Source organism: Rhinoraja longicauda, chromosome 4, assembly GCF_053455715.1.
Source record: "Rhinoraja longicauda isolate Sanriku21f chromosome 4, sRhiLon1.1, whole genome shotgun sequence".
In the NCBI taxonomy this organism is placed as follows: domain Eukaryota; kingdom Metazoa; phylum Chordata; class Chondrichthyes; order Rajiformes; family Arhynchobatidae; genus Rhinoraja; species Rhinoraja longicauda.
Window position 1 is genome coordinate 34,368,010 of NC_135956.1, and position 18,942 is coordinate 34,386,951.

The window sequence follows — 18,942 nt, forward strand, 5'->3', positions numbered from 1 at the left end:
TCCCCTCTCACCTCACGACAGTCCACCCACGCCGGGTCCTCCATTGTTCATCCCCTCCCCCCTCACGGCGGTCCCCCCTCACGACGGTCCCCCCATGCTGGGTCCTCCATTGTTCATCCCCTCCTCCCTCACGGCAGTCCCCCCACGCCGGGTCCTCCATTGTTCATCCCCTCCCCCCTCACGACGGTCCCCCCACACTGGGTCCTCCATTGTTCATCCCCTCACGACGGTCCCCCCCACGCCGGGTCCTCCATTGTTCACCCCCTCACGACGGTCCCCCACGCCGGGTCCTCCATTGTTCATCCTCTCCCCCTCACGACGGTCCCTCCACGCCGGGTCCTCCATTGTTCACCCCCTCACGACAGTCCCCCCATGCCGGGTCCTCCATTGTTCATGCCCTCCCCCCTCACGACAGTCCCCCATGCCAGGTCCACCACATTCACTTTATTTATAGTCATTCATTTTAACTTGGGTGCTGAAACTTAAGATGCCTTTAAAGCAACTTTTTTATCAGCCACTGACCAAGTCTTTGTTTATTCTGACGCACTCAAATACTGATTCTGTTTTTATTTCTTCTTTCACCGAGTCTCTTGTTATCCCAACAGTTGAAGGCTACAATTTAAGCAGCTATTACCAATTCTTGACTACTTTGGTCTAATTACCTCTCATTAGATGGCAATGTTGGCCAGTCATTTAATCATGGAAGCATAGTCAAGCAAAAAGCATTGTTCACCTTGAGGTAAAAGAAATCAACTAATGCCCTCAACTAATTTCTCTCACAAAACGATATTGTTAACATTAATTATTGTCATTTCGGTTAGAACTGCGTAGTCTGGTAAGACTTGATCAATCACTCATAATAGAAACTAAACCACAATCTTCCTCATCCCATTTGGTGTATTCTATGACAGTTTACTGCTCAGACAATTAAGGCAAAAAAAGGTCAACAAAATGTTTCAATTTAGTTTAGTTTAGTTTAGTTTAGTTTAGAGATACATCGCGGAAACAGGCCCTTCGGCACACCGAGTCCGCACTGACCAATGATCACCCTAGCACTATCCTGCACACTAGGAACAATTTACAATTGATAATTACCTAAGCCAATTAACCTACAAATCTGTGCGTCTTTGGAGTGTGGGAGGAAACCGGCACACCCAGAGAAAACCCAGGTGGTCACGGGAAGAGCATACAAACTCCATACAGGCAGCTCCTGTAGACAGGATCGAATCCACGTCTCTGGTGCTGTAAGGCAGCAACTCTACCGCCGCGCCACCGTATTAGGGACTATTCTTCCCATTGACCACACAACCATGGTCTGCTGCAACATCCCTAACAGCCCCAGCTCAAGTGCAACAGGCAGTTACATGGGGGTGATGGCAGAGCCTTTCCTAATCTATAGAGCTCAGTTCGATCCATTTTTTAAACTGGAAATAAATGTTGTCCCCTGCTATATTGGTTACATAATCAGTGCTCTGGGACCATCTCAAAGCTATTTCTGGTGGGATAGTAAATGGTCCTATTTTTAGTTTTGTTTTCGTCTAATTTAGTTTATTGTCTGTCACGTGTGCCAAGGTACAGTGAAGAGCTTTTATTGCGTGCTACCCAGTCAAAGAAAAGACTACATAATTATTGTCAGCCTTTCACAGTGTAGAGATAAAGGATGAAGGGTACAACATTTAGTGCAAAATAAAGTCCAATTAAAGATAGGTCAACTCTCCAATGAGGTAGATGGAGGTCAGGACCACACTTGTATTGTCATATGTAGGTTGGCACAGGGTCAACGATACAATGAAATGTATTTGACAAGACAACGGGGTCACCTTAGCAGTAATATACCAAGGATGAAAGGATGGTTCATAATACTATAACACAATAACTGTGACAGAATTGCTCATAACAGCTGGGAAGAAACTATCTTTGTACCTTGCATTCCAATATTCAATCCAAGCATATGAATTCCCAAATTTCATCAATTAAGACATTTATCCCAACTTCCCTACAGACCGGTGAAGTTGGCATGATTTTGGCACGACCTTGCAACAAACTAAGGTAATCCAAGTCTTCCTGGGGATTAGGAGGGCAATTTTTTTACATATAGTGTACCTGAGCCCTGTCACATTGGTTCAATGTATCGGAAGGAACTGCAGATACTGGGTTAAACTGAACATAGAGACAAAAAGCTGGAGTAACTCAGTGGGTCAGACAGCAACTCTGGAGAAAAGGAATAGGTGACACTTCGGGTCGAAATGTCACCTATTCCTTTCCTCCAGAGATGCTGTCTGATCTGCTGAATTACTCCAGCCTTTTGTTTCTATCTTCAAATTGGTTCAAACTACCCTTGAAGTATTTTAATTCAATTATTTCTAGGTCATGTTAACCTGCTACCGTTTCAATGGGGCTGGTACCAATGCATTCTAAACTCCTTTCTCTCTAGAGTTACACTGACATTACAAAAAACACAATCCAGAAATAATAGAACATAACAAGCAGAGAGGAAACATGTCACTTAAAATAACTTGCCAGTGATACTTTCTTTTAGTTTTGTTGGTGGCAACAACCAACAATAGCTTGTCCAATTAGCCATATTGTTTATATGTTCAAAGCCTAACATAGGGCAGCAGAAATTATTGAAGCATTAACTCACAATAAATGCATCGACCCAAAACATCATCTATTCCATTTCTCCAAAGATGCTGCCTGACTTGCTGAGTTACTCTAGCATTTTGTGTCTTTTTTCTCTGTGTGAAATAGCTGCCCCTTGGGTTCCTATTAAACCTTTCCCTCCTCTCATCTGAAACCTATGTCCTCTGATTCTAGTTTCCCCTACTCTGGGTAAAGGGGGAAATGTAAGGAGACAAAAAATGAATGTCGAAACCTCTGAATAAAAATGGAGAATAGTTAACACATCTCATTAAGTGACAGAGATCTTCACAAGGTAAGTGGTTTTCAGGCGTGCGTGTAGCAGAGATTTCCGTCAGAACAACATCCTCTCTAACATTTGGCAAAGAATGGCTTAGAAATTAAAAACACAGTTGAGCAGAATTTAAAGGGCAGGATTTGAACAAATGGTTCAGCTCCACACAGATAAGAACAATCCAATCAATTATTTAAATCAGAATGCAATTAAGCGGACTGGGGTAATTACAGTGTAAGTGATTTAAGGTGTTCAAAACTATATTAATTATGTGAGGAATAAAATTGTTAGCTAATTCTATGTTCCTTATCTACTACTTACCCATTCTAGACTTTTAATCAGTACTTTTGTGAATACAGCTCTGGGATTATCATCTCATTCCCTCTTTCTGGTGCTGTAAAGCAGCAACTCTACTGCTGTGTCATTGTGCCACCCAACTTAGTGGTTCAGGCAGCATCTCTAGAGAACATGGATAGGTGATGTTTCGGGTCAAAACCCTTCTTCAGACAGTCCCCAAAACATCACCTATCCATGTTCTTCAGAGATGGTGCCTGACCTCCCTGTGTTACTCCAAACCATTGGGTCTTCTTTTGTAAACCGGCATCTGTAGTTCTTTGTGTCCAGGATATCCAGCTTGCTTGTTTTTATCCGCAGAACATTGACCCTGTGGAAGTCTCTATGCCTCCCTGTCTTCTCTCACTCAGATTATCTGCGGGACAAGCAGAACTACAATGGTTTAGCCGATATTAATGTTGAATCTAGAAACAAAGAACCGCAGATGCTGATTTACCGAGGAAAGACACAAAATGCTAGAATAGCTCAGCGGGTCAGGCAGCATATCTGGGTAATATGGACAGGTGATGCTTCAGGTCTGGGGCCTTCAGACTGAAGGGTCAGTCTGAAGAAAGTGCCCAACCTGAAATGTCACCTGTCCATATTCCCCAGGGATGCTGCCTGACCCGCTGAGTTACTCCAGCATTTTGCGTCGTTCTTTAATGTTGAAGCTCGTCTTCTCTCCTCCTTGTCACAACCTTAATGCTCCATTGATCATGATCCTGCAAGAGTGAAGCTGAAAACAGTTTCTTGCCCACAATATGAATTGGTCTCTATGGATTTATCATGCAGCCCCAAAGTTCCCCATAAAATACTTTTGCACCTCAGCTAGGTTTGACATTTTAAAGTATTCCTTTCAACTTTAAGTTCACTTTATTCCACCATGCATCCCATTCCAACCTTTTCTGTCTGTGATATCGGTTTGAACCACATGCTTTAGTGCATTATTAATTTACGTTTCTCTTCACAATGATATCCTTAAATTAATAATGGTGACATTTTGTAAATAACCAGGTACAAGTCACTAATTGTGCAAAGATGCTCAGGGAGAGAATCAATGTTCTGAATTGCAATTTACAACTGGATTTAAAGCTGAGAAACCCCAGACAGTAATACTGTTACCATTAAAACAATGTGTCCCAAATGTTTATGTAAAAGCTGTCTGGAGAAAGGTTGTAGTAATTGGGCAGCATGGTGGTGCAGCGGTAGAGTTGCTGCCTTACAGCGCCCGAGTCCCGTGTTTGATCCTGACTACGAGTGCTGTCTGTAAGGATTTTGTACCTTCTTCCTGTGACCTGCGTGGGTTTTCTCCGGAAGCTCAGTTTTCCTCCCACACTCCAAAGACGTACAAGTTTGTTGGCCAAATGTCTTGGTAAAATTGTAAATTGACCCTAGTGTGTGTAGGATAGTGTTAGTGTTCAGGGATCACTGGTTGGCACGGACTCGGTGGGCCGAAGGGCTGTTGGCAAGGGCTCGGTGGGCCGAAGTGGCCCGTTTTCGCGCTGTATCTTTAAACTAAACTAAAGACTTAGGGTCACGAATGGACCCACTGACTACATGAACTGTGCTTGCCTACTACATATTCCAGCAGTGCCACCCTGTTATAGGTTAGTCAATCCATTGGTAGCTGACAGGACCGTTTTCACAGTTCGAGACCTTTGGTCTTTCCCTAAATACTATCAACTAAATCAGCCATCAAAGGCCATGAATAGCTGTCAGAATATTACGTAGAGATTAAATTAAATTAATCTAATATAAAAAATATGCAGTGTCAGGATCATGAACATGGCAGGAATGACAACCTGAGGTGTATTTATGGAATAGATAGGGTGAATGCACAGAATCTTTTACCCAAAGTAGTGGAATCAAGAACCAGAGGACATGGGTTTAAGGTGAGATGGGGAAATATGTAACAGGAACCTGAGGGACAACTTTTTCATCCGGAGGGTGGTGGGTGTACAGAGTCAACTGCAGAGGGAGGGAGAGTGTACGGAGTCAACTACAGAGGAGGGATGGAGGGTGTACGGAGTCAACTATAGAGGAGGGAGGGAGAGTGCACGGAGACAACGACAGAGGAGGGAGAGTGTACGGAGTCAACTATAGAGGAGGGAGGGAGAGTGCACGGAGACAACGACAGAGGAGGGAGAGTGTATGGAGTCAATAACAGAGGAGGGTGGAGAGTGTACGGAGTCAACTACAGAGGAGGGAGGGAGAGTGCACGGAGTCAATAACAGAGGAGGGTGGAGAGTGTACGGAGTCAACTACAGAGGAGGGTGGAGGGTGTATGGAGTCAACTACAGAGGAGGGAGAGTGCACGGAGTCAACGACAGAGGAGGGTGGAGGGTGTACGGAGTCAACTGCAGAAGAGGGAGTTGAGGCAGCTCCTATCACACCATTTGAATGACACTTGGACAGGTGCACGGATGGCAAAGCTTCAGAGTGATGTGGGTCAAATGAGACTATTTTAGAGTGGGCAGCTTGGTCGTCATGGACGAGTTGTGCCAAGGCGGCCTGTTCCTGAGATGGTGGGCCGAAGTATTGTTTCCATGTTGAAGGTTGCTGATTTTCCTGGACTCTCTCCACAAGGATTAAGTTAAATGAGGAATAAAAACAGCACCGCTAACATGGAGTGGACCCAGCGGAAAAAAAGATCTGTGGACATTGCAGCTTTACAATCCTGTGGACTTCCACGTATGATCTAGACCTCTGCCTTGGGAGGAAAATTTGGAAAGTATTCATAAAATGACAGCGCTCTCTCACCATAGTACTTATTGATATGTCACAAATCCTAGCCAAACTGCTCTCATTTCACCATGTGGAAATGAAACAAAACATACATCTCAACTCTAAAATGAACCTTACAGAATCATAGAAATATACAGCATGCAAACAGACCCTGCGGACTATTCCCACACAGACCAACATGCCCCATCTACACTAATCCCACCTGCCTGCATTTGGCCCATATCCCTCTATGATCCTATCCCGTACCTGTCCAAACACCTACCACCCTATGTATAAACAAGTTGCTCCTCACGTTCCCATTAAATCTTTCCACCCTCTCCTTACACCTATGTCTTCTGGTTCTTGACTTCCCTACTCTGGGTAAATGACTGTGCATTTACTCTATCTTTTCTTCTCATGGTATTATACAACTCGATAAGATCACCCCTCATCTTCCTGTGCTCCAGGGAATAAAGTCCTAAATTTATATTGGACCAAAACAGAGTAATTGTGCTCACATTGTACAATTATAACTGATTTTTATCAACAACACATTATGTGGGACTCATTCCTTCATATTGGAATGATAATTGCTGAAGCAATGAGCAATACACAAACTCAAGGTCATATGTGAAACGTGTACAGGCATTTGTTCGACATGCAGTGGCCTGCATGTTGAACTCTACAGTCATCTCGGACATGCTCAGGGCTGTCAGCAGCAGCATTGCAAACGTAGACATGGCCAGGATTTAGGGCCCAAATCAAAATAGAACAACAGACTGATTTGATGAGTCCAGGAAACACTGCACACAATATTGTTTTTGGTCGACACAAAGAACTGCAGTTGCTGGTCAAATAAATCTGTGGAAATCGTGGATAGTCAATGTTCCAGATTGGGACTGATTGTAATAGGGGGGGGAGAAAGCCAGAAGAGAGGGGGCGATGATACAAGGCTGTCTAGTCTTTACAATGTTGTACGCCTTATGTTAATTATGTTAGACAGAAGGTATTTGACGAGACATATGGGAAAAGATAGGGCATATTCAAATGGAACCTTATCATGACTCCCACCAAACACTCACCAAACAAGGCTCAATATCAACTAAGTTCAATCGTAACAACACAATCAATCCCAAAGACGCGCGTATCTGAACATTAATTGGCTTCTGTAAATTGCCCCAAATGTGTGGGTAGGGGATGCAAAAGCGGGATAACATGAAACTAGGGTGAATAGGCGGCCAATGGTCAGCATGGACTCAGTGGGCCGAAGGGCTTGTTCTGTGCTGTATCTCTAGACTAAACTATCTCCAGACTAAACTAAAATAAACCATCTCTAGACTAAACTAAACTAAACCAGCTAGGTTTAATTGGACTTCACAGGACCTTGCACTAAACGTTATTCCCTTTATCTTGCATCTGTACACTGTGGTCGGCTTGATTGGAATCATGTATCTGTCCGCTGACTGGAGAGCACGCATCAAAAATAGCTTTTCACTGTACCTTGGTATACGTGACAATAAACTAAACTAAACTAAAAGTTGAGATAAAGTATCACAGCTCAGAGTAACGTTATCAGCCCACTGGGATAATCTTGGAATCATTGGACTAAGTTTTTCATTGGTAATAACAACAAACATATTTGCTATTATTACACTGGAATGTCCACACAAGTGGAATTCAATGCAGCAATTGCTCGATGCTCTTAGGGCCTCAGCCTCCCTCCACACTATGTGCTGTTTGTACCCTTTACTGATGGAATCAGGGAAATCAATTCAATTGATATGAGGTGAAAATATAGTCTTGGTGAAATGTCCTGAAACTCCGGGACCTGCATGAGTTTAAGGACAGTTTATAACGTAGACAGTCTGAATTACCACTAAAAACGTTTCAATCTAAAATTAATTTGATTCCATTCCATGTCAATTTGGTTTATCCAATTGTAATTTCCTCAGAAAATATTTCACAGTATAATAGATAAGAACCTTTTTTAAATTCCGTTTGAAAAGTTATTTATTACTATTTGAGCTCCCGAGTTAATAACAAGCAGATGTTTTGTCTCTATTTAGCACTCTCTACATTTTTACAGAAAGTCAATTTAAAATTCCTTATTTGCTGTCTAGAATTATTCTTTAAATTGATTGGTGGCATCAAGACTGAGATTATAGAGAATGGATTAATATATATGTACTTAATGGTCAGGGTCTGCCTCTGTGTTGTATGATTCAATAATTCTAAGAGTGGGTAACCTGAACATTACCCAAATATCTGACTAAATGCTGGAATTTTCCACTCATTTCTACCCCTCCACTCGATTGGGTATAAATACACAAAATCATAACGACTGTGATTGCTTTTTTCACATACACTTCCTGCAGACGAGGGGCAATAGAAGAGGCCAATTAACCTACAAACCCGCACGTCTTTGGGAAATGGGAGGAAACCCACACGGCAGCAGGAAGAACGAGCAAACTCCACAGAGACAGCAGCTGAGGTCAGGATTGAACCCGGGTCCCTGGCGCTGTGAGGCAGCAGCCCTACCAGTTTTGCCACTGTGCCGCCCTTAATGCCAATGAAGCTCTAAAGCCCTTCAGTACCATTGGTTTCTATGACTCAGATAAGGTACATACATCGGAAATAAGATAATCAAGTAACAATAAGGAAATAAATTAAAATTCCTATTTAACCACAGTATCATCATTTTTTTTCATCAGTGTGGAGTTCAATTAAATGGAGGTTTTTAAATGTTTGGTACTACGTCATGTACATTAACTTAAAATGCATCTCTATGTTTCCAACAATGAAACAAACCTGTTGGTATCCATGGATCTGGCAAAGGCTTCACGATTGTGTTTACTTGATCCCAGTCAAGGTCACTGTCTTCAAGCCGTTGGCTGTATCCACAAACAGTGATCGGCTCATCAAAGGAGCAGCTTCCTGCAGAACCAAAAGGAAAGAAGAATTCTTTTTAAAATCCTTTTCAATTTAGAAAGCATTCATTCATATCTTTTTAGTCAGAGATTTTTGTAATTAAAATTCCTTTTGATGAAATGACTAGGCAGCCTTTCTTTTACTCTGAATAGTCTGCACAACGGGAACGCAACAAAAGTCATCTTTAATGCATTGCCTCGAACAAGAAGCCCAATCTTAACACTGTTAAATGTACAGGATTTTCAAGGCCACTGAGATCCTGTCTCAATTAATTTCATGAAACACAAAACCAAAGTAAAAAGCTATTTTAATAGGATTAAAAAGTTACGTGATGTTTATCCATACACTGTGAAGGCTCCTTCGTACTTTCTTGCTGTGTTATATTTAAATTGGTGTCAGTCAACAACACTGAAGTAGAGGGCAGATTAAAAGGCAGTATTGGATGGACACTTTAAACTGCTGCACCATAGAGGCATAGATTCATACTGCATGGAAACAGGGACTTTGGCACAACTTGCTCACGCTGACCAAGATTCCCCATCTACACTAGTCCCACCTGCCTGCATTTGGCCAATATCCTTCTAAACCTTTCCTATCCAGGTACCCGTCGATCACTGTATTTATCCATGTAAATGTCCTCCCCCTGCTCCATCACTTTCATCACTGCTGAAAGATGCTCTGGATACAAGTCATTGATCTTTAGTTCAGTTTTGTTTAGTGAAACAGGCCCTTCAGCCTACCAAGACCATGCTGACCAGTTCTTTCCTACACACTGGGGACTTTTTACAGAAGCCAATTAACCTACAAACTTGTATGTCATTGGAGTGTGGGAGGAAATTGGAGCACTCGAAGGAAACCTATGTGGTCACAGGGAGAACGTACAAACTCCTCACAGACAGCACCCATAGTCAGGATCAAATCCTGGTCTCTGGCGCTGTAAGGCAGCTATATCGCTGCACCATTGTGCCACCCCTGGAAGATAAACTCTGTTTCTCTCTCCATTCATGCAGACTGAATATTTCCCAGATATAACGCTGGGTATTTCCAGCATTCCGTCTTTTTATTTCAGACATTCATCATCTGCGGCTGTTTAGCTTTTGTGCTTCCGTTTCACTTCCGGGTCGTGATATCCAGGCCTGTTTAAAGGAACATTATATCCCCCCTCTCCACCAACATGGATTACACAGATATTTTGTAAAATGAATCAAGAAGACTTCATGTTGTTGATGCTTAAATACAAAGCTCAGCCAGAGGTGGATCAGTTGGCACTTAGTTCACATTTCATCAGTCGGGAGTGCGCGGGAAAGGAAGTTTTACTTCTTCCTTCAGCTGAATTCCAGGAATGAGTTATGTCTTCCTCACTGCATATTCTTAGAACTCAAAAATATGACATCTGAACAAGCATAACCAATTCTAAATCATCATTTAAGTTTCAGTTTCAGTTTTATTTATTGTCATGTGGGCCGAGGTACAATGGAAAGCTTTTGTTACCTGCTAACCAGTCTGCGGAAAGGCAATACATGATTACCATCGAGTCATTCACCATGTACAGATACATGATAAGGGAATAAAGTTTAGTGCAAGATAAAGCCAGTAAAGTCCCATTAAATATAGTCTGAGGGTCACCAATGAGGTAGATAGTAGTTCAGGACTGCTCTCCTGTTGAGGTAGGATGGTTCAGTTGCCTGACAGCAGCTGGGAAGAAACTGTCTCTGAATCTGGAGGTGTTTGTTTTCACACTTCTATACCTTTTGCCTGATAGGAGAGGGGAGAAGATTGGCCAGGGTGCGTCTTGTCCTTGGTTATGCTGCTGGCCTTGCAGCGGTAGAGTGAGGTATAAATGGAGTCAATGGAGTTAGTTTGTGTGATAGTCTGGGCCTGCGCCTACAATTGGCTGCATAATACGCAGATAATTGTATTTATTGAAGAGATGCAGGAACGTCAATTCTTTTTTTTTTAAAAAGGTGAGATAAGCAATAGTCAGTTATCTGCTCGAGTACATATGGGTACATATAGATATGGAATCTCCAGTACATATAGATAAGCAATCTGCCCCTGTACACACTGATACAGGGTTCACTCTTGTAATAAATACGGAGTCTGTGTCAGTACAAATAGATATGGAGTCCACTCCTGTCCAGATAAATATGGAGTCTAAGTTAGTACATTTTGATATGGAGTCCATTTCAATACACCTAGATACAAATTCTGCTCCAGCACATGTAGATATGGATATACTGTAGATACGTTGCTGGCTTTGATTTGACCTTTTGCATACCTTTCATTCATTTGTTCTTTGTACCTCTTCATATCTTTAGTTTCTCTCTCCCCTGACTCTCAGACTGAAGAAAGGTCTCGACCTGAAAAGTCACCTACTCCTTTTTTCCAGAGAAGCTACCTGACCCTCTGAGTTACTCCAACATTCCATGTCTATCTTCCATATGGATATGGAGTCCACTCCATATCACTTCCACATCAATATGGAGTCTGCTCCAGTAATTGTTGGCCAAATGACAGGAGAAGCACCCAAAGGCTCACAAGAAAACCTACCAGGAGAAACAAGGCCACAAGCCAAACTGTGGCATTAGACACAGTGCTGATCTGGAAGAATGACCAGGAGAATTCCAAGCACGAAAGAGGCAACTTGGTAGGATCATTCTGCAGAATATCCTAACAAAATGAAACCACTGAAAAGCAGTAAACAGGGGTCACGGGGGTTGCAGGGGAGATAAGGAATATGACAGACGATCACTCTTTGAAACCCATTCTGGTTCTATAAAATCAATCTGAATGGAGGGAAATTAATGATGTGCAAGAATTAAGTATATCTTCTTGTTAGACATAAACAGCTACTTAGCAATCACTTAACAACCAAAGGATGTGTTCATGCATTAACATGTTGGATATATTTACTCCTGGGGACGTGTGGGAGTCTGGGCTAAAGTCAATGCGCACTCAATTTGTTAAGATTTAAAACATTTAAATTATGCTTTTCTTGTGCCTGACAGTTTGTGTCGGCAAGCTGGTCCTCAACACTCCTTAATCCAAAATATGATGTAGTCTGTAAAGTATAAGGTGTAACATGCTTCAGGAAACTTATTGTACCTCAACACGTTTGAGGGTAGCATGGCGAAGCGGTAGAGTTTGGTCGAGTCAGTAGCGCAGCGGTAGAGTCTGCTGAAAGTGCTTTCCTAGTGGTATTTCAGGTTTGTAGCTTCTGCAACATTTTGCTTTCGGCAATCACTGAATTTTTACAAAGTCTATCTCATCTCATTTAATAATGCTTAGATCTAAGGTTGATCTTGAACCCACAGCAACATAGTTGAGTCTTAGCTGTTTCTGAAATGAACAGCAAGAAGATTATATTGGTCAGTAATAAATGGTGGCCTAACCAGTTCCACCTAGTTGCCACAACCGAGTAAATTGGAAAATATGGAGACACAAGAGACTGCAGATGCTGAAATCCTGAGCATAAAACCAACCACTGGAGGAACTCTGCAATTCTTCCAACAGTTCGTTTTTTGCTCAAAATTCAAGTGTCTGCAGCAGAAAGAATGGCTGGGATTTCACTAAAGTAGCCTTTCAAAGCTGTGGAAGGAATCATCGGAAGCAGCTAAGGGAACTCTAATTTGACAAAACTGATCAAGATCAATTGTTTGTGTAAGTGTTCAAATATCAGTGAAAGCATGTTGCTGCAAATTGAAAGTTAGCGCCAGGATGTAAGGAAGTGGGTGAAATTGGTTTTCCATGAAAGGTAAATGACTTGCCAAATAGGTTGCTATGGTGACGAGAGAAATGGTTTTTAAGCGCATTCTCAGAGAGAGGGGGGGAATGGAAGAAAGTAAAGAAAGTAGGCAGGTAGTTTGGAAGTCCATTTAAGCTGTAACTGCTGCGGTATAGTGGAGTGGATCTTGGTTCTAGTTAAAAGCAAGGCTGCAGCAGAGGCACGGTTGAGATGTGACGCTGAGGCAAAAATGCACAGGAAAGGGAGTCTCACTCTGATTCAGGCCTTACATCATGCAAAGTTTACAACCAAATCCCACTTAGCATTGTTGCTAATCATGAAGTGTAAACACACCCTGATCATAATCAAAAATGACTTCCGCTCATAAACAATGTTCCAATAAATTTAGCTTTGAATGCAGGATTTCCTGCAAGGGATTTTTGCTCCAGGATTTGATTTGTGAGTGGCTTCTAATTCAGGGCTGTTTGAGAGAACTGTCAATTTAAACTGCAATTCTTCCAAAGAAGATCTGAAGGATAAAATGCTTCAAACTTATTTTTTTGAAATCAACTGATGGTAAACCTGGTGTTTTTCTATTCTAAATGTCCCCTGAACTCATTATTTTAATAGACCATTGGCTTGTTTAGTTTAGTTTAGTTTAGTTTAGAGATACAGCATGGAAACAGGCCCTTCAGCCCACCGAGTCCGTGCTGACCAACAATGACCCGTACACTAGTTCTATCTTACACACCAGGGACAATTTACAGAAGCTGATTAACCTACAAATTGGAATGTGGGAGGAACCTGGTGCATCTGGAGCAAACCCAGGGAGAATGTACAAATTCTATACAGACAGCACCCATTGTCGGGATCGCACCCGGGACTCTGCCGCCGTAAGGCAGCAACTCTACCGCTGAGCCACTGTGCCAATCTGGAGATAGACAGAAAGTGCTGGAGTAACTCAGTGGGTCAGGCAGCATCTCTGGAGAAAAGGGAAGGGTGACGTTTCTGGTCAGAATATTTCCTACTGTTCCGTGACATTACCATTACCAGTTTTGCTTTATTGCAATATTATTTAATGCTTGAATTTAAATCCACCAGTTCCTCTGAAATTACTTCAAATCCAAAGATCACTTCACTGAATTCTAATTCTAGTTAGGAAACACTTCTGCATGCAAAAAGTGGTACAAATTTAGAACATGGTTCTGTGAGCAACGGAAGGTGTTCAGGCTGACCTGAAACAATGACTCTGTTTCTCTTTTCACATATGCTGCCTGACCTGCTGAGTGTTTGCAAGGTTATAAAATTGATGGATTTTGTCAGCGAGGGCAATAGGGAATATGGCAGGGAGGACTTCAGTCACAGATTAGCCATGAACTCCTTGAATAAAGAATCAAGGGCCGAAAGACTAATTGGCCTATTCCTGCACCTGTATTGGGAAGCCAAATGCTTGTGCACAAGCAGGAAGGATAACCAGAGGAAGAATTGCCATCAGAACATTTTTTTTAGTTACCCTAATGAACTAGTTAGTAACATTGTCTCCCTGCCCAATTGCCTTAGGCAAACTGAAGCTTGATATTCCACGGTATGGCATAGTCTATCTGTAAACAAATAATCATGTTGGTCTGAGAGTTATCATTGTTGGGATTAGTTGTAATATTCTGCACAAATTCTGTCTGGATATCACATTGGATACTAATCAATATACCGAAAACACAACATAAAATGACACAGAAAGAATAACCATAGAAACATTGTACCAAAGAAGGCCATTCTGCTCATCATATCTGAGCTGTGCTATCCATAGCCTATTAAATGTTTATTTTTAATTTGAATAAAGATTCCCTTTAACACTATGAATCTGCTTCCACCTTTCTTTCATTGATCATGGTATGAAAAGAAAAGCTCCCAGGTTCGATCCTGACTTAGGGTGCTCACCGTATGGAGTTTGCATGTTCTACCTGTGACTGGGTGGGTTTCCCCCCAGATCCCGAAGATGTGTGGGTTTGTAGATTAACTGGCCTCTGTAAATTGCTCCAAGTGTGTGGAGAGTGGATGACAAAGTGGGATGTCATAGAACTAGTGCATACGGGTGATCGATGGCTGCTGTGAACTCGATGGGCCAAAGGGCCTGTTTCCACGCTGTACCTTTCAATCAAAAAAGTTCTGATGGTTTTGTTTGTTTTTTTGTTTTCATAATCATTTTTGTTTTCAGTTATGATCTCGCTGATTAGAGGAAACACTCTAGTGATTGTTTAACATCAAAGCTTCTCATAATTGAAAACGGTATCAAGTCCTTTCTAAATCCAGCTCCATTTTCATCATTTTCTCTCGCATATAAGACTCATCCTTGGTATTATTCTGGAAAATCTTAGCTATCAGCGATCGAGATGTCCATCTCCCATTCACATGTCTAAAATGACACACTATCTAATTAGCCTCCCAAATACTTTTGATATTCAATCTCAAAAGAACTGTAGAAGCATTTTCAAGTTTTCCTATGAAATGGTTCGCAGTGCTCTTTGCCAGTTTCAAAATGGCTAAGCGATTATTTCTATCTTAATGATGTACCATTCTGACACGCTATTTATTTGAACCTGAAAATATTGCACTGAAGGCTGAAGATTGCGAGCTTCAGGCTTCGAACATCATTGAAGACAAAATCTTCAAAGTTTTTGACCATTATTTACTGCTGTAACTGTGCCCTGGCAGTGGAGTTAAGAACCAGGGGAAGTGAACAGAGAAAATATGGAAGCAAGGTTACAGATGGGGAAAGTGCGATTAGACTCAATGACCATCTGAGTCACTGACTAAACTTTCACCTCTGGGTCACGATATCATTGATCAATGGTTCTACGGTTCCTGTCCCACTTTTGAAATTTGGGGATTTAATTTAGATTGACAATACCTGCTTCTGCCCAATTTCTATCCTGTGACCAACTTCAGGAATAGCCCCCCTTTCCCTGTCTCCCCCCCCCCTCCTTCCGTTCCATGTTTCCCTCCTGGACTTGCACCTGTTTCTCCCCCACCCCCTCTGCTACAATCCAAAACATCACCCAACATTCTCCAGGGATGTTGCTTGACCCACTGAGTTTTAGTGATGGTTTTAGTTTTAGAGGCACAGCCCTCAGTAAGAGATGGTTGGGAAAAATTTAGCCCCAGTTCCATGCGCAAGATGCACAACTTGGTGATTTACACACATGGAAGTCAGCATTAACAAACTGACTACCACCAGCATTTGCTGCATAAACTAAAGGATGAATTGGTACCTTTGTTCTGTTATTTTTATGATGGGATGTTACTGTGTACAGTACTACATTTGCGACAACTATTTGGAGGCCTGTTTTTGCCTGCATAGTCCTGTGAGATGGCTTGAGTTAGTGCAAATTTTACATAAAATGAGATGTAAATGAAAACTGAAACTGCAGATGCAGGAAATCTGAAATAAAACCGGAAAATGCTGTGAACACTCAACAGGTTAGGCAGAGGCCCAGAAATTTTAATTCTGTTTCTCTCTCCATAGATGCTGAATGTTGAATGTTTCCAGCCCACTTCAGCCCTTGTTCCCCGAGGGTGTCTCCTGCGGCCGACTTTGAGGGCACAGTTCGGACCCCTCCCACAGTTCTTTGTCCAGTGTCCGTCATTCCGCGGGGTGGTTTGTTTCAGAGGAAAAGAATAATAAGGGCATGTTGGAGCTGAAGCAAACTCTGGTGAGCCCACACTTCGAGCACTGTGAATGGGCCTGTTCACCACATAATAGGGAACGTGACAGAGAGGGTTTAGTGAAGGTTAAAAGGATTCTACTGGGAACAGGAAAGGTTAACTACCAGGAAAAATTAGCTGGGATGGGGGTTGTTTATTTTAGGATACAACAGCTGAATGGAGATGTTAAGATGCTTAGGCTAAATGAAATGCAGAGATGTTAATAGCAAGGAAGCAGAGTTTTAAGAATGAGGAATTGGAGAGAAGTTAAGGGATTTATGTTTTCATGCTCAGTTCTGGAAGTGGCTGCCCAACAAGGATGATGGAAGGATAAACCTTCATCTCACTTAGATTACCTGAGTATATCATAGACCACATGTATCTGAGGGGCCCATATCTGAGAAGAAATGTGCTGGCATTGGAGAAAATCCTGAGGAGGTTTACGAGAATGATCTCTGGGGTGATTAGGTTAACATATATTGCACAACCAAGCAAGTAAGGAGACTAATGTTACACCAACTGCATACACTGCTACAGAGTGCAAGAAGTTACATCTATTTGCAGCAAGAGGGGGACTAGTTTGAAAGCTCCTTCAGAATGCCACCAACATGAGTTGAAGGGCCAGTTCCTGTGCTCTACTGTTTTATGTTATGGCCAGGTAGAGATGATGGATCAAATGTACTCCTTCTGTTACATTTTAGTTTAGTTTATAGTTTTGAGATACAGCGCTGAAACAGGCCCTTTAGCCCACCAACTTCACACCGACCAGCGATCACCGCACACTTGCACTATCCTACACATGAGGGACAATTTACAGTTTTTACCAAAGCCAATTAACCTACAAATCTGTGCATCTCTGGAATGTGAGAGGAAACTGGTGCACCTGGAGAAAACCCATGTGGTCATGGGGAGAACGGACAAACTCCATACAGACAGCACCCTTGGTCAGGATCGAACTCGGGTCTCTGGCGTTGTAAGGCAGCAACTCTACCGCTGCGCCACCGTGCCACCCCCACATCCTTCCTTTTTTCGGGCACGTATAAAGATGTAATGCTGTGTGCTGTACTGCTGCTTCATTTTCCTTTGATTTGTAGGGAGCTTTCTGCGCCGTTAGCCCGTGTCAATCAGTAAAAATGGATTTGATGGAGGAGCATGCCAAAGAAGCTTTAAATAACAGGAAAGCTTGGGTCAGCCGCAGTACATGCTGAAGTTGATCAGCTCCAGGATTGCAGGGAACTAATGGAAAAAGTGACTTCTGACATACAGAGGGACACAGGGCTGACAGCATGATGAAGTAGCTATATGTGGCACATTCAGGTTCACTTAGCTCAAGATTTCCCTTTCATGGCCTCGTGAAGCAGTTCTTTTAAGCGGGGTTAATATGAGTCAATAGACGATAGACAATAGGTGCAGGAGTAGGCCATTCGGCCTTTCGAGTCAGGACCACCATTCAATGTGATCATGGCTGATCATTCTCAATCAGTACCCCGTTCCTGCCTTCTTCCGTTCCTCCTGGCTCCGCTATCCTTAAGATCAAATAATCTGCTTTTTGCCAGTTACAGGGCAGATAACAGGCATTGATTTTTTTGTGCAGAGTTTACATGTTGTTCCCGTGACCCCGTGGGTTTCGGCCGGGTGCTCCGGTTTCCTCCCACATCCCAAAGACGTACAGGTTTGAGGGGTAATTTGCCTCCCACACTTGCCCCTTGTGTGTGGGGAGTGGACACGAAAATGGGATAACATAGAACTAGTGTGAACGGGTGTCAATGGGCTGTGCGGACTCAGTGGGCCGAAGGGCCTGTTTCCATGCTGTATCTTTCAATCAATTCATAAGTTTGTAAGTTCATGTTCTAGGAGCAGAATTTAAGCCATTTGGCCCATCAAGTCTACTCTGCCATTCAATCATGGTTAATCTATCTTTCCTTCTCAAACCCATTCTCCTGTCTTCTCCCCATAACCCCTGACACCCGCACTAATCAAGAATCTATCAACCTCTGCCTTAGAAATATCCATTGACTTGGCCTCCACAGCCTACTGTAGTAATTAATTCCACAGATTCACCACCCTCCGATTTAAGAAATTCCTCCTCATCTCCTTTCTAGAGGTACGTCCTTTATTCCGGTCCTAGACTCCCCCACTAATGGAAACATCCTCACCACATCCATTCCATCCAGGCCTTTCACTATTCGGTAAGTTTCAATGAGGTTCCCCCTCATCCTTCTTAACTCATTCAATCAATCAACATCAGTGGGTAAGGTCTTCAATGTTCAGCCTTCTGCCTTAAAGCTGAGAGTGTCCAACCAAGCTATATTAACTATTATCAAGTTCTAGAAATGAGGACAATGAACAAAACAAAATTCTTCTGCACAACCCACAAATACAGTTGCCATATTTTGGCACCGTTTACAAAGAAGAAGAAAAAGTCTGAAGTGCGGTCCACACGCTAGAAGTACTGGAGTGTCCCCGACCCATGTAAGCCCAGGCCTGCAGCAGCCTCGGGCTGACCTGGGCTTACCTGGGTCAGGGACACTCCAGTACTTCTAGCATGTGGAGCGGACTTCAGACTTTATCTTTTTCTTTGTAAACGGTGCCAAAATATAGCAACTGTGCATTTGTG

At 42.6% G+C, this 18,942-nt stretch overlaps 1 protein-coding gene across 6 annotated transcripts in view; it reads right to left on the reverse strand.

Moving 5' to 3' along the window:
• The window catches only part of LOC144592686 (receptor-type tyrosine-protein phosphatase mu), a 606,124-nt gene that overhangs the window by 583,458 nt on the left and 3,724 nt on the right, over nucleotides 1–18,942 (reverse strand). For all 6 annotated transcript variants that reach the window (XM_078397499.1, XM_078397500.1, XM_078397496.1 and 3 more), the window contains exon 2: nucleotides 8,780–8,905. The gene's annotated coding sequence lies outside the window, so the exon portion shown is untranslated. The remainder of the gene's footprint in view (nucleotides 1–8,779; nucleotides 8,906–18,942) is intronic.